Source organism: Salmo salar, unplaced genomic scaffold (genome assembly GCF_905237065.1).
Source record: "Salmo salar unplaced genomic scaffold, Ssal_v3.1, whole genome shotgun sequence".
NCBI classification, from domain to species: domain Eukaryota; kingdom Metazoa; phylum Chordata; class Actinopteri; order Salmoniformes; family Salmonidae; genus Salmo; species Salmo salar.
This window is the reverse complement of record NW_025550448.1, coordinates 97,135-112,229: the sequence shown is the minus strand read 5'-3', so window position 1 is coordinate 112,229 and position 15,095 is coordinate 97,135. Positions and strand designations below refer to the sequence as shown.

Sequence of the window (15,095 nt, the reverse complement as noted above, 5' to 3'; positions counted from 1 at the left end):
TATTTCCAACCTCAACTCCTTAGTTACTACACCATGAGCGGTTTAGATTCATAGGTAGGCTATACCGAATGTGTACGGAATTAAGTTGTTAATAACAGGAGGAACCAATAAGTCCAAAGCAGGAAGTGCAATGTTCCAACTCCTAACAACGCTTACAATGCATTTCATAGATCACACTGTACTTTCACATACTTCCTGTGTGACCCTTGATCCCACTACCCAATCAGGGAGGAAGTTGCTCTTGACCACTGGAGGTGTGGGTGGGTGTGGGTTTGGGTCCTGTTGTTGAGCCTATGGCTTTGAGCATGGAGGCGTCGACTGGTGGGAGTGCAGGGTCTGATCTCAGGGTTGTGGATCAGAGAGATACTGCATACCGGAAGGACAGGGAGGGGACCCAGCCGGGACACGGAGACAGGGGCCACAGCCCCTCTCTGATTAGAGCCTGGGGGCTGAGGAGGAGGAGAGGCCACACAGTGTGGCTCTGGAGCTTAAAGGGTTGCTATTGAATCAAAACATGCTACCAGCTTTCCAGGTTATGAGGGGTATGGCCTACCTCAAACCAGTGTTCCAAATGGCACCCTATTCCCTACATAGCTCCCTGGTCTAAAGTAGTGCACTATAAAGGGAATAGGGCCCTAGTCTGGTGCCACATTCCAGACGATGATGAATAGGCCCTATAGAAGCTGGATGCCACCCATGCCTTTCTGCCTTTTAACCACTCCATGGAAGTGAGCTAAGCTGGTAGCTCTGCCAAAGTCAGCGCCATTCATATGCCTCATCTTCCTCCTCCTCTACAGTGAGAAGACCATGGAGGTGGAATTTAGTCCAATTTCACTTTGCTACACAAACACAGTAGGCTATATGGGATGACAGGTGATATGTGAAAAGCGTAGAGGGAGCCAGTGTAGGCTAAGTGTACAATGGATGAGATGGCTAGACCAGATTGTGGAGGGAAAATAAACATCTCGCTCTCTCTGTGTGTGTGTGTGTGTGTGTGTGTGGTTGGCATCTGGTTGACACTTGTTGAGCGGCTAACCATTACTGCAGTGGAGAGCCCCACTTTACAGACCTTTCTAATGTGAAATAAGGGGGTTGTTTCTTGAAAGGCTTCCATGCTGGGTCACTTAACTATGCATGATCTGAGGACCTAAACACACACTTCAATCACTTGATGTGGAAAGAGCAGCCAGGTGAAACCTCAGAGGAAATCAACAGATGTTGTTGAGGGAGGCCTAGTGCTCTCAGGAATAGTTTCTCTGAAGCAATGCTTCTTTATGCAGATAGAAACAGGTTCGAACAATTGGCTTTGAAGTACTGGTTTGGGATGTGTCTTTAGTGTTATCTGACAGCTTAGGCCATCACATCACATACAAGCCTACGCTTCAAACACACAAAAATTAGCTTTCTATTGAAATCTCACTGTCACTTTGCAGTGAGGACAAGACATATTACGCTTCAATAATCAACTTGACAAAGATATTGCTTTCAACATAAACGTAAAATCGTATTATTCATTTAATGCTAGATGTGTTCAGACTAGACCTAGAGGAGAGCTGACCAGATGTGTTCAGACTAGACCTAGAGGAGAGCTGACCAGATGTGTTCAGACTAGACCTAGAGGAGAGCTGACCAGATGTGTTCCCAGACTAGACCTAGAGGAGAGCTGACCAGATGTGTTCCCAGACTAGACCTAGAGGAGAGCTGACCAGATGTGTTCCCAGACTAGACCTAGAGGAGAGCTGACCAGATGTGTTCCCAGACTAGACCTAGAGGAGAGCTGACCAGATGTGTTCAGACTAGACCTAGAGGAGAGCTGACCAGATGTGTTCAGACTAGACCTAGAGGAGAGCTGACCAGATGTGTTCAGACTAGACCTAGAGGAGAGCTGACCAGATGTGTTCAGACTAGACCTAGAGGAGAGCTATGTTTAACGACAGGATCCTTAATATGGTCCCCTCAAACATGCCTTTTTTCTCTGAGGGAAGAGGGCATCAAATAGCTGTTGTAAGGGTCATGCTCTGAGGTGCAGCTCCACAGAAGGGCTCTGTGTGTGTGTTAGGTCTCTACCCCAGGATGACACTCAGATTTAATGAGCTCAGTAAAACAGCAGAGATGCCCTTAATTAGCTCACTGGGAGCATAGGACAACACACACACACACACACACACACACACACACACACACACACACACACACACACACACACACACACACACACACACACACACACACACACACACACACACACACACACACACACACACACACACACACACACACACACACACACACACACACACACACACACACACACACACACGGCAGGTAGCCTAGTGGTTAGAGCGTTGGGCCACTAACCGAAAGGTTGCTAGATCGAATCCCAAAGCTGACAAGGTAAAAATCTGTTGATCTGCCCCTGAACAACGGCCAGTAACTGTTACTAGACCGTCATTGTAAATAATCATTTGTTCTTAACTGACTTGTCTGGTTAAACAAAGGTTCAATAAATAAATACAAAACACACGCCTCAGGTGCTTTCTATCCCACCCCTTCTAGGCTGGGTGGGGGTGGTATATACACCGGGGCTGAACTAGGCTGGCGGTATATAAACCGGGGCTGAACTAGGCTGGGTGGGGGTGGTATATAAACCTGGGCTGAACTAGACTGGTGGTATATTAACCTGGGTAGAACTAGGCTGGGTGGGGGTGGTATATAAACCTGGGCTGAACTAGGCTTGGTGGGGGTGGTATATAAACCTGGGCTGAACTAGGCTTGGTGGGGGTGGTATATAAACCTGGGCTGAACTAGGCTGGGTGGGGGTGGTATATAAACCTGGGCTGAACTAGGCTGGGTGGGGGTGGTATATAAACCTGGGCTGAACTAGACTGGTGGTATATTAACCTGGGTAGAACTAGGCTGGGTGGGGGTGGTATATAAACCTGGGAAGCACTAGGCCGGGTGGGGTGGTATATAAACCTGGGTAGCACTAGGCCGGGTGGGGTGGTATATAAACCTGGGTAGCACTAGGCCGGGTGGGGGTGGTATATAAACCTGGGTAGCACTAGGCCGGGTGGGGTGGTATATAAACCTGGGTAGCACTAGGCCGGGTGGGGTGGTATATAAACCTGGTATGAATGGGCATCTGGCTGTTTGCAGTAATACAGGAGGGAACCAGGGTACTAGCTACAGAAACACACCCGATGAAACCATGACTCGGCCCAGGAGTTTCTCCTGCTTCAGATGACAGGATAAGGAAAAACTCCAGGCCCTAATTCCACTAATGTTTTTCAAGCTTTTCCTGACCACATGACCCGTTTTATGCAAAGTCTCTTATGAGACAGCATGTCACTGTATTATTCTACATATGATAAATAAACGGAAGTGTGTATGTGGGCTAACCACGCCAGAGACATGGCTGTGTTGGGTACCTTCTCTATTTCCTGGGCCTTGGCTCCGATGGCCTGCGCTCGGCGCTCCTGGAAGTCATCCTGGGTCTTGGGGGTCTCATCGATGGGGGGGCAGGCCCTCCTCACGGTCCCACTCTAGGATATGAGCCTCCTCCTGGGGAGAGAGATAGAAAGAGGGTGGCCTGGTCACTCCGCTGTCTGAAAGAAGGATTTCTGAATACCGATTCATCCCAAGCTTTTATATTCATTATTTCATTATTATCCAAGTGTCTATTTAAGACAAAAACCTAAACTTTTTTAAGTATAAAGTCCTTCTGCATTGTCCACTCTGCTATGAATGCCAGTGAATCAATATGGGTGATCCCCTCAAACAGTGTGGTCATGTTCAGAGAGTCCAAAACACACAGTGCTCTGGTCAGCATCTAAGTGGAGCGTTCCCTCCTTTTAGGGCTCAGCTAGACTCTGCATGTGCATCATGGGAAAAGTTCAAATAAACCCCAAAACCAAATGAGATGTTAACACTGCATTAAGTACGGTGATCAAATCACATAGCAGAGCTCCAATTAACCCTCTATAGTAGAGAGAGATCAGCCAGCCAACAGTATTATCCCTCCCCCACTGGGTATAACAGTCTGGCCCCCAGCGCTGGCCCCAGCCCCATGTGTCAGAGACTAAGACAGGGAGAAACGAGGAGAAAACGAGGCCAACTTAGATCATCGCTTCTATACTGCTGGATCTCTCTCTCTACCCCTCTCCGTCTCTCTCTCTCGCTCTACCCCTCGATCTCTCCGTCTCTGTCTTTCTACCCCTCTCCCTCTTGATCTCTCCGTCTCTCTTTCTACCCCTCTCCGTCTCTCTCTCTACCCCTCTCCTCTCTCAGTCTCTCTCTTTCTACCCCTCTCCTCTCTCTCTCTGTTCTACCCCTCTCCGTCTCTCAGTCTCTCTCTTTCTACCCCTCTCCCTCTCGATCTCTCCGTCTCTCGCTTCTACCCCTCTCCGTCTCTCCGTCTCTCTCTTTCTACCCCTCTCCCTCTGATCTCTCCCTCTGCTTTCTACCCCTCTCCCTGGATCTCTCCGTCTCTGTCTTTCTACCCCTCTCCCTCTGGATCTCTCCGTCTCTGTCTTTCTACCCCTCTCCCTCTGGATCTCTCCGTCTCTGTCTTTCTACCCCTCTCCCTCTGGATCTCTCCGTCTCTGTCTTTCTACCCCTCTCCCTCTGGATCCCCGTCTCTGTCTTTCTACCCCTCTCCCTCTGGATCTCTCCGTCTCTGTCTTTCTACCCCTCTCCCTCTGGATCTCTCCGTCTCTGTCTTTCTACCCCTCTCCCTCTGGATCTCTCCGTCTCTGTCTTTCTACCCCTCTCCTCTGGATCTCTCCGTCTCTGTCTTTCTACCCCTCTCCCTCTGGATCTCTCCGTCTCTGTCTTTCTACCCCTCTCCCTCTGGATCTCTCCGTCTCTGTCTTTCACCCCTCTCCCTCTGGATCTCTCCGTCTCTGTCTTTCTACCCCTCTCCCTCTGATCTCTCCGTCTCTGTCTTTCTACCCCTCTCTCCTTGGATCTCTCCGTCTCTGTCTTTCTACCCCTCTCCCTCTGGATCTCTCCGTCTCTGTCTTTCTACCCTCTCCCTCTGGATCTCTCCGTCTCTGTCTTTCTACCCCTCTCCTCTGGATCTCTCCGTCTCTGTCTTTCTACCCCTCTCCCTCTGGATCTCTCCGTCTCTGTCTTTCTACCCCTCTCCCTCTGGATCTCTCGTCTCTGTCTTTCTACCCCTCTCCCTCTGGATCTCTCCGTCTCTGTCTTTCTACCCCTCTCCCTCTGGATCTCTCCGTCTCTGTCTTTCTACCCCTCTCCCTCTGGATCTCTCCGTCTCTGTCTTTCTACCCCTCTCCCTCTGGATCTCTCCGTCTCTGTCTTTCTACCCCTCTCCCTCTGGATCTCTCCGTCTCTGTCTTTCTACCCCTCCCCTCTGGATCTCTCCGTCTCTGTCTTTCTACCCTCTCCCTCTGGATCTCTCCGTCTCTGTCTTTCTACCCCTCTCCCTCTGGATCTCTCCGTCTCTGTCTTTCTACCCCTCTCCCTCTGGATCTCTCCGTCTCTGTCTTTCTACCCCTCTCCCTCTGGATCTCTCCGTCTCTGTCTTTCTACCCCTCTCCCTCTGGATCTCTCCGTCTCTGCTTTCTACCCCTCTCCCTCTGGATCTCTCCGTCTCTGTCTTTCTACCCCTCTCCCTCTGGATCTCTCCGTCTCTGTCTTTCTACCCCTCTCCCTGTCTCTCCGTCTCTGTCTTTCTACCCCTCTCCGTCTCTCCGTCTCTCTCTTTCTACCCCTCTCCCTCTGGATCTCTCCGTCTCTGTCTTTCTACCCCTCTCCACTCTCCGTCTCTGTCTTTCTACCCCTCTCCCTCTGTCTCTCCGTCTCTCTTTCTACCCCTCTCCCTCTGGTCTCTCCGTCTCTGTCTTTCTACCCCTCTCCCTCTCCGTCTCTCTCTCTACCCCTCTCCGTCTCTCAGTCTCTCTCTCTCTACCCCTCTCCGTCTCTCTCTCGACCCCTCTCCGTCTCTCAGTCTCTCTCTTTCTACCCCTCTCCGTCTCTCTCTCGACCCCTCTCCGTCTCTCTCTCTCCCCCCGTCTCTCTCTTTCTACCCCTCTCCCTCTGCATCGCTCAGTCCTCATTTCCTATTGTCCTTTAAGGGGCTAGCTAGGGGACTGGGGATGCAGAGAGCTGGCTACGCTTGATTAAACATTCTGGAGAGAGGAAGCAAGTTAGAGTCAAGTCGCATTAGTGACCCTAAATCATTCAAAAATAAGACAAATATATGAAAACGGGGATCACAGAGCCAAGCGTGTAGGGGGAGGCGGGGCAACCAGGAGAGAGTGGGGCTCTAAAAAATACCAATTAGTGGAAAAAATATCAGAATTGGGCTGCCTGTGTAAGCACAGTCAGACTCTCTTTCTCTCCCAGTCCCACTTCAATGTCTAGCCTTTAAGAATACATCATGAAGACACCCTAAACATCCCAGATCTGTGTAAGCCTGAGCAGTTACCCAGGGAGACATGGTGCCTGTGTGTGTCTGTGTTCTCCTAAGGATAACTCCCAAAAGCAAGAGTGTTTGTTGAACCTACACGGTCTCCCATTAAAATGAGTTTACTAATGGCAGAGCTCTTTGATCTTGGCTAAGGTTCTGGGTTCTAAACCAGGGAGAGAGTGGAGGAGGGGAACACAGCGCCTGCCTGCCTGTCGTGACCAGATCAAACAGAGGGTTGGAGAGGGAGGGATGGAGGGGGGGGTCGCGGGACTCTCACTAAAAAAATACTTTCATCACAGAGGGTTTATTGGCACACACACACACACACACACACACACACACACACACACACACACACACACACACACACACACACACACACACACACACACACCACACACACACACACACACACGCACAGGATCTCCAAGGGAGGTACCGTGCGCCTTCCGATCTCTCGGAGGATAAAGTATCAGAAAGTGTCTGGCTAGGTTCAAACGGTTGTCTAAATGTCAACCCAAATCAAAAGGATGATTCTACCCAGAGTATACAGCAAATATTTACTAACACACCTGGCATCAGATGATTCACAGCACTTTAACAGTTCTAAGATGTTCCAGAATAATTTGTCAGGAGGTTTGTTTGTTAGAGATGATATGATGAAACAGAGACCATAGTTAATGTAGCGTCACTAGCGTGCCAGGCAGCTCTGTGTATTCACTATGGTGGAGCATCAGGCAGCTCTGTGTATTCAGTATGGTGGAGCATCAGGCAGCTCTGTGTATTCAGTATGGTGGAGCATCAGGCAGCTCTGTGTATTCAGTATGGTGGAGCATCAGGCAGCTCTGTGTATTCAGTATGGTGGAGCATCAGACAGCTCTGTGTATTCACTATGGTGGAGCATCAGACAGCTCTGTGTATTCACTATGGTGGAGCATCAGGCAGCTCTGTGTATTCAGTATGGTGGAGCATCAGGCAGCTCTGTGTACTCAGTATGGTGGAGCACCAGGCAGCTCTGTGTATTCAGTATGGTGGAGCATCAGACAGCTCTGTGTATTCACTATGGTAGAGCACCAGGCAGCTCTGTGTATTCACTATGGTGGAGCATCAGGCAGCTCTGTGTATTCACTATGGTGGAGCATCAGGCAGCTCTGTGTATTCACTATGGTGGAGCATCAGGCAGCTCTGTGTATTCACTATGGTGGAGCATCAGACAGCTCTGTGTATTCACTATGGTGGAGCACCAGGCAGCTCTGTGTATTCACTATGGTGGAGCACCAGACAGCTCTGTGTATTCACTATGGTGGAGCACCAGACAGCTCTGTGTATTCACTATGGTGGAGCACCAGGCAGCTCTGTGTATTCACTATGGTAGAGCACCAGGCAGCTCTGTGTATTCACTATGGTGGAGCACCAGGCAGCTCTGTGTATTCACTATGGTGGAGCACCAGGCAGCTCTGTGTATTCACTATGGTGGAGCACCAGGCAGCTCTGTGTATTCACTATGGTGGAGCACCAGGCAGCTCTGTGTACTCAGTATGGTGGAGCACCAGGCAGCTCTGTGTATTCAGTATGGTGGAGCACCGGGCAGCTCTGTGTATTCAGTATGGTGGAGCACCAGGCAGCTCTGTGTATTCAGTATGGTGGAGCACCAGGCAGCTCTGTGTATTCAGTATGGTGGAGCACCAGGCAGCTCTGTGTATTCAGTATGGTGGAGCATCAGGCAGCTCTGTGTATTCAGTATGGTGGAGCATCAGGCAGCTCTGTGTATTCAGTATGGTGGAGCATCAGGCAGCTCTGTGTACTCAGTATGGTGGAGCATCGGGCAGCTCTGTGTATTCAGTATGGTGGAGCATCGGGCAGCTCTGTGTATTCAGTATGGTGGAGCATCGGGCAGCTCTGTGTATTCAGTATGGTGGAGCATCGGGCAGCTCTGTGTATTCACTATGGTGGAGCATCGGGCAGCTCTGTGTATTCAGTATGGTGGAGCATCGGGCAGCTCTGTGTATTCAGTATGGTGGAGCATCGGGCAGCTCTGTGTATTCAGTATGGTGGAGCACCAGGCAGCTCTGTGTATTCAGTATGGTGGCGCACCAGGCAGCTCTGTGTATTCAGTATGGTGGCGCACCAGGCAGCTCTGTGTATTCAGTATGGTGGAGCATCAGGCAGCTCTGTGTATTCAGTATGGTGGAGCATCAGGTAGCTCTGTGTATTCAGTATGGTGGAGCATCAGGCAGCTCTGTGTATTTAGTATGGTGGAGCATCGCACATTCACTATCCCATATCCCCATGGGGAGTCTAGTTACACTCAGTCAGTACCACTTCAGTCATCAAGAGAAAGGCAGAGGAAACAGCCAGCCAGCCAGCCAGCCAGCCAGCCTCTCTCTCCGTCTCTCCTCCCAGTTTTTAAAAAGCAATAAGCAATCCGCGTTGTGTCGTGCCTAAGAATAGCCCTTAGCCATGGTATATTGGCCATATACCACACCCCCTTGGGCCTTATTGCTTAAATAAACCACACACTGACCTGAATTAAAGCATGAACAGTTAAATATAGTGGTGACTCTTCCTTTTGTCCAAGTTTTTAATGTGTAAAACACTTCATCAGCAGGACTCACCTTAGTGGACGCTGTGCTCTGAGGTGACCCGTCCTGAGAATGACCAGGGGGCCTGTCTTTGTCTGGAAAGGGAGAGAGAAAGAAAAGAACACAACAGAGCCTGAGGGATGGAGGAGGGATTCATTCAGAACAACACACCTCGAGCCAGTACAATGAAAAAGACCACTCAGTGTATAGTGTGATCTTATTGGGGGTTATAAAGGTGTCTGACATGTTCTGACACCGCCAGGTAGGTTCCTGTGGGGGTGACAGGGGGATACACCACACCTGGTCTACACCGCCAGACAGTCTCCAGCCGGCACGCCGCCAGAGAGTCTCCCTCCGGCACGCCGCCAGAGAGTCTCCCTCCGGCACGCCGCCAGACAGTCTCCCTCCGACACGCCGCCAGACAGTCTCCCTCCGACACGCCGCCAGACAGTCTCCCTCCGACACGCCGCCAGAGAGTCTCCCTCCGACACGCCGCCAGAGAGTCTCCCTCCGACACGCCGCCAGACAGTCTCCAGCCGCCAGACAGTCTCCATCCGACACGCCGCCAGACAGTCTCCCTCCGACACGCCCGCCAGAGAGTCTCCCCTCCGACACGCCGCCAGAGAGTCTCCCTCCGACACGCCGCCAGACAGTCTCCATCCGAACAGACAGTCTCCATCGACAGACAGTCTCCCTCCGACACGCCGCCAGACAGTCTCCCTCCGACACGCCGCCAGAGAGTCTCCCTCCGACACGCCGCCAGAGAGTCTCCCTCCGACACGCCGCCAGAGTCTCCCTCCGACACGCCGCCAGACAGTCTCCCTCCGACACGCCGCCAGACAGTCTCCATCCGACACGCCGCCAGAGTCTCCCTCCGACACGCCGCCAGACAGTCTCCATCCGACACGCCGCCAGACAGTCTCCCTCCGACACGCCGCCAGACACTCTCCATCCACCATTGCATTGGATGTTTGTCCAGCTCCTGTTATTATTTGGGAAGTGTTTAAGCCTCTGTACTCCTCTCCATCCAGGCTTGTCCCCTCCTATCCCCTCTGCACTGATCAGATCCTGTGGATGCCTCATAATAAGGGAGAACTGCATTAGGAGACACCCTGCAGGCTAGTCAGACTGAATTGCAGGCCCTCATTCGTCCGTTGGCACTCTCCTCTTTCCGTCTCTCGCTCTCTCTGACCTGTGTTGCCAGAGGCTTGATGCCCAAGCAGCATCGATGCTCAGTGGGCACCACTGCAGGCGCCATGGTCAATTACCCATTAGGCCCATGTCTGTCACTTCAGACACCATGCTCAGACACTCCCAGGAGAAATTCAAATGATGTGCTGGTTCCATATTTTATTAAGAGGGTCCCTTCTCCCTGCACCATATACCATTACATTATTCAGATACACTGCTGAACTCAATTCTGATGGAGGATAAGTTCTGAATGACATTTTTAGTGGAGAGATGTGTGACTGTGTCAAATCCGTTGGCCGACTTTGTGGGTTGAACAGAATTAATTTCCATGATATCAAAAACACTCCATAACTGAATGTGAAAGTGGGATTGAGAGTGAGAAAGACCAGAGAGAGAGAGAACTTACGGGTGGAGGATATTAGTTTTGTCTTGCCCCTGGAAAAGGGTTGACAGAGCCAACATGGTGGCCAGTAACATCTATCTCCCACACTAACATGTCGCCCCACACAGCAGTTATATCCATTAGAGAGAGTAGACACCCTACTCCTTCCTCTATGTCTCTACACAAACAAACTGACAGCGTTTTTATGATCCATAACAAAGTGGCAGAGAGAGCGTGAAAACGGCAGGCCAGCCGACCAATTAGCAACGCTCTCTCAGGTTACCTCAGCTGAAACAGACCCAGCAGTATAAAGACCTTCACAGAAAACTCTCTCTCAGGTTACCTCAGCTGAAACAGACTCCGCAGGACAAAGATCTTCACAGAAAACTCTCTCTCAGGTTACCTCAGCCGAAACAGACCCAGCAGTACAAAGACCTTCACAGAAAACTCTCTCTCAGGTTACCTCAGCTGAAACAGACTCAGCAGGACAAAGACCTTCACAGAAAACTCTCTCTCAGGTTACCTCAGCTGAAACAGACTCAGCAGGACAAAGACCTTCACAGAAAACTCTCTCTCAGGTTACCTCAGCTGAAACAGACTCAGCAGGACAAAGACCTTCACAGAAAACTCTCTCTCAGGTTACCTCAGCTGAAACAGGCTCAGCAGGACAAAGACCTTCACAGAAAACTCTCTCTCAGGTTACCTCAGCTGAAACAGACTCAGCAGGACAAAGACCTTCACAGAAAACTTCAACCCTAGATCTCTTTTATTATGGGCGGAGCTGGACGTAGGGTGGGAATGTTGGTTCACGGTTAAACCTCATTCTATATCTCAATTCAACATTGAGGTTCAACCTTGTGGGAGTTGGTGTTTAACCAAGGAGCTAAAGAGCCATTTCTCCATACTACGTCCTTGGTTAGAATGATAGTGTGTCATTAAAAACACAGGATAGAAGTCTTATGATGAAATAACAGTAATCCAGCATTGATTCGGCAGACCCATTTCTGTTGATGATATTATCTACAGTAACTGTTTATTCCCTACACTAAAACACACACTATAGTCTCTAGAACCCATCCTAGTTTCCCCTCTTCCCTGTACTTACCAGACATCCTGCTCAGACAAAACTCTTCACACCCTGAGAGACCATGGAGAAGAGAACATGGACGTCACTAAGACTATAATCACACAGGCCGCCAGCCAGCTGGGAACGGCTCCTGTTGACCAATGAGCTACTATAGATGATCATTATGGCTGTTAGAACCAATACATGGAGGACGAGGAGCAGAATCCACATGCTCAGCTTTCTTTCAGCAGAGACAATCACATCTATGGCTGATTCACACTAACACAGCGCACCACTGACCCATGGGTACTTGTCCACGGGCCTGTTTGGGGAACAGCCACCCACCCCAGGGCTGCTCAGCCACAGGGGTACCAGAGAGCACCTAAAAGCACGCCATGGCATCATCAGATGGGGACGACAAGATTAAACTACAGAGGCTGAGGATTCCCCCCTGGTTCCAATAATGTAGTGGGGTCAAAATGTCAATTCACAGGGCTTCATCTGTCTATTGGACAAGTTCAGCTGGAATCCCAGCTCCTCATAAGCTGCTGAACTGAATGCAACCCAAGAGGAACATGATTGGTGGGGAGTGAGTGGTGGGGGAGGTACTTACTTTTCTGCTGGGCGGGTTGGGGGAGACCCTTGCCTCTGTCAGGAGAGTAGCTCTTGCTACTGACGGTGGAGCCGGACCGGCTGTGGGGGGAGGGGGGGACGTCTGTTCTCAGGGGAGGCAAGGGACCTTTCCTTCTGTAGGTGAGAGACAAGGGGATTTTAGTGCTCTTAGGGTGACTTACAATCAGTACATTCAACTAAAGATGGTAAAGGGTCAAATAAAGGAAAAAAGATAGAAGACAGAGAGAGAGAGAGAGAGAGAGAGAGAGAGAGATCAGCTTCTTCACATATGTAGAGTCTGAGCGGTACCAATGCATCAAGTCTGACACCAACAGGCTCCTGAACAGCTTCTATCCCCATGCCATAAGACTGCTAAATGGCTAACTAAATAGCTAGCTAAATGGCTACACAGACTGAGTTGACCCTTGTAATTTTATTCTTATTTCTGTCTCTATACACACTCCCAGGGCCCTACACACACACACTGACAATCACCCACAATGCACCCCCTCCCAGGGCCCTACACACACACTGACACACCAACACTCCCAGGGCCACCACTGACACACCCTCAGGCCCTACACACACACTGACACACCAACACTCCCAGGCCAGACTGACACACCAACACTCCCAGGGCCACACACAAACCTCCCAGGGCCCTACACACACACTGACACACCAACACTCCCAGGGCCACACACACTGACACACCAACACTCCCAGGGCCCTACACACACTGACACACCAACACACACTCACGGGCCCTACACACACTGACACACCAACACACACTCACAGGGCCCTACACACACTGACACACCAACACACACTCACAGAGCCCTACACACACTGACACACACTCACAGGGCCGTACACACTACAGACACTCCAACACACATCAACTTCTCATAAACATATAACATGCACATTCATTTATACTGACTAAACACAACCACTCAGATACAATCATCATATACGCTGCTGTTACTCTATTTATCATATATCCTGATGCCTCGTCACCTTACCCCTATACATATCTACCTCCATCACTCCAGTATCCCTGTCACCTTACCCCTATACATATCTACCTCCATCACTCCAGTATCCCTGTCACCTTACCCCTATACATATCTACCTCTATCACTCCAGTATCCCTGCACTTTAATATCTATTCCCTTACCTTACCCCTATACATATCTACCTCCATCACTCCAGTATCCCTGTCACCTTACCCCTATACATATCTACCTCCATCACTCCAGTATCCCTGCACATTGTAAATATGCTATTACTACCCTGTATAACCTTACCCCTATACATATCTACCTCCATCACTCCAGTATCCCTGCATCTTGTAAATATGCTACCTACCCTGTATGTACCTTACCCCTATACATATCTACCTCCATCACTCCAGTATCCCTGCACATTGTAAATATCTACTGAACTGTCCTGTATTACCTTACCCCTATACATATCTACCTCCATCACTCCAGTATCCCTGCATATTGTAAATATGCTACTCGAACTCCTGTATAGTACCTTACCCCTATACATATCTACCTCCATCACTCCAGTATCCCTGCACATTGTAAATATTCTCGTCCTACCTTACCCCTATACATATCTACCTCCATCACTCCAGTATCCCTGCACATTGTAAATATGCTACTACTATCCTGTATACCTGTCACCTTACCCCTATACATATCTACCTCCATCACTCCAGTATCCCTGTCACATTGCCCTTAAATATGCTACTACTGATCCTGTATACCTGTCACCTTACCCCTATACATATCTACCTCCATCACTCCAGTATCCCTGTCACATTGCTAAATATCTACTCGAACTGATCCTGTATATGTACCTTACCCCTATACATATCTACCTCCATCACTCCAGTATCCCTGCACATTGAATATGCTATCTGATCCTGTATATGTACCTTACCCCTATACATATCTACCTCCATCACTCCAGTATCCCTGCACATTGTAAATATGCTACTTCCTGTTATGACCTTACCCCTATACATATCTACCTCCACCACTCCAGTATCCCTGCACATTGTAAATATGCTACTGGAACTGACCCTGTATATAGTACCTTACCCCTATACATATCTACCTCCATCACTCCAGTATCCCTGCACATTGTAAATATGCTACTGGAACTGACCCTGTATATAGTACCTTACCCCTATACATATCTACCTCCATCACTCCAGTATCCCTGTCACCTTGTAAATATCTACTCGAACTGATCCTGTATAGTACCTTACCCCTATACATATCTACCTCCATCACTCCAGTATCCCTGCACATTGTAAATATGCTACTGGAACTGACCCTGTATATAGTACCTTACCCCTATACATATCTACCTCCATCACTCCAGTATCCCTGCACATTGTAAATATGCTACTGGAACTGACCCTGTATATAGTACCTTACCCCTATACATATCTACCTCCATCACTCCAGTATCCCTGCACATTGTAAATATGCTACTGGACTTCCTGTTAACCTTACCCCTATACATATCTACCTCCATCACTCCAGTATCCCTGCACATTGTAAATATGCTACTGGAACTGACCCTGTATATAGTACCTTACCCCTATACATATCTACCTCCATCACTCCAGTATCCCTGCACATTGTAAATATGCTACTGGAACTGACCCTGTATATAGTACCTTACCCCTATACATATCTACCTCCATCACTCCAGTATCCCTGCACATTGTAAATATGCTACTGGAACTGACCCTGTATATAGTACCTTACCCCTATACATATCTACCTCCATCACTCCAGTATC

The 15,095-nt window shown here is 49.4% G+C and overlaps 1 pseudogene; it reads right to left on the bottom strand.

Moving 5' to 3' along the window:
* Positions 1-15,095, bottom strand: part of LOC106576512 (periphilin-1-like) — a 35,686-nt pseudogene that overhangs the window by 3,862 nt on the left and 16,729 nt on the right.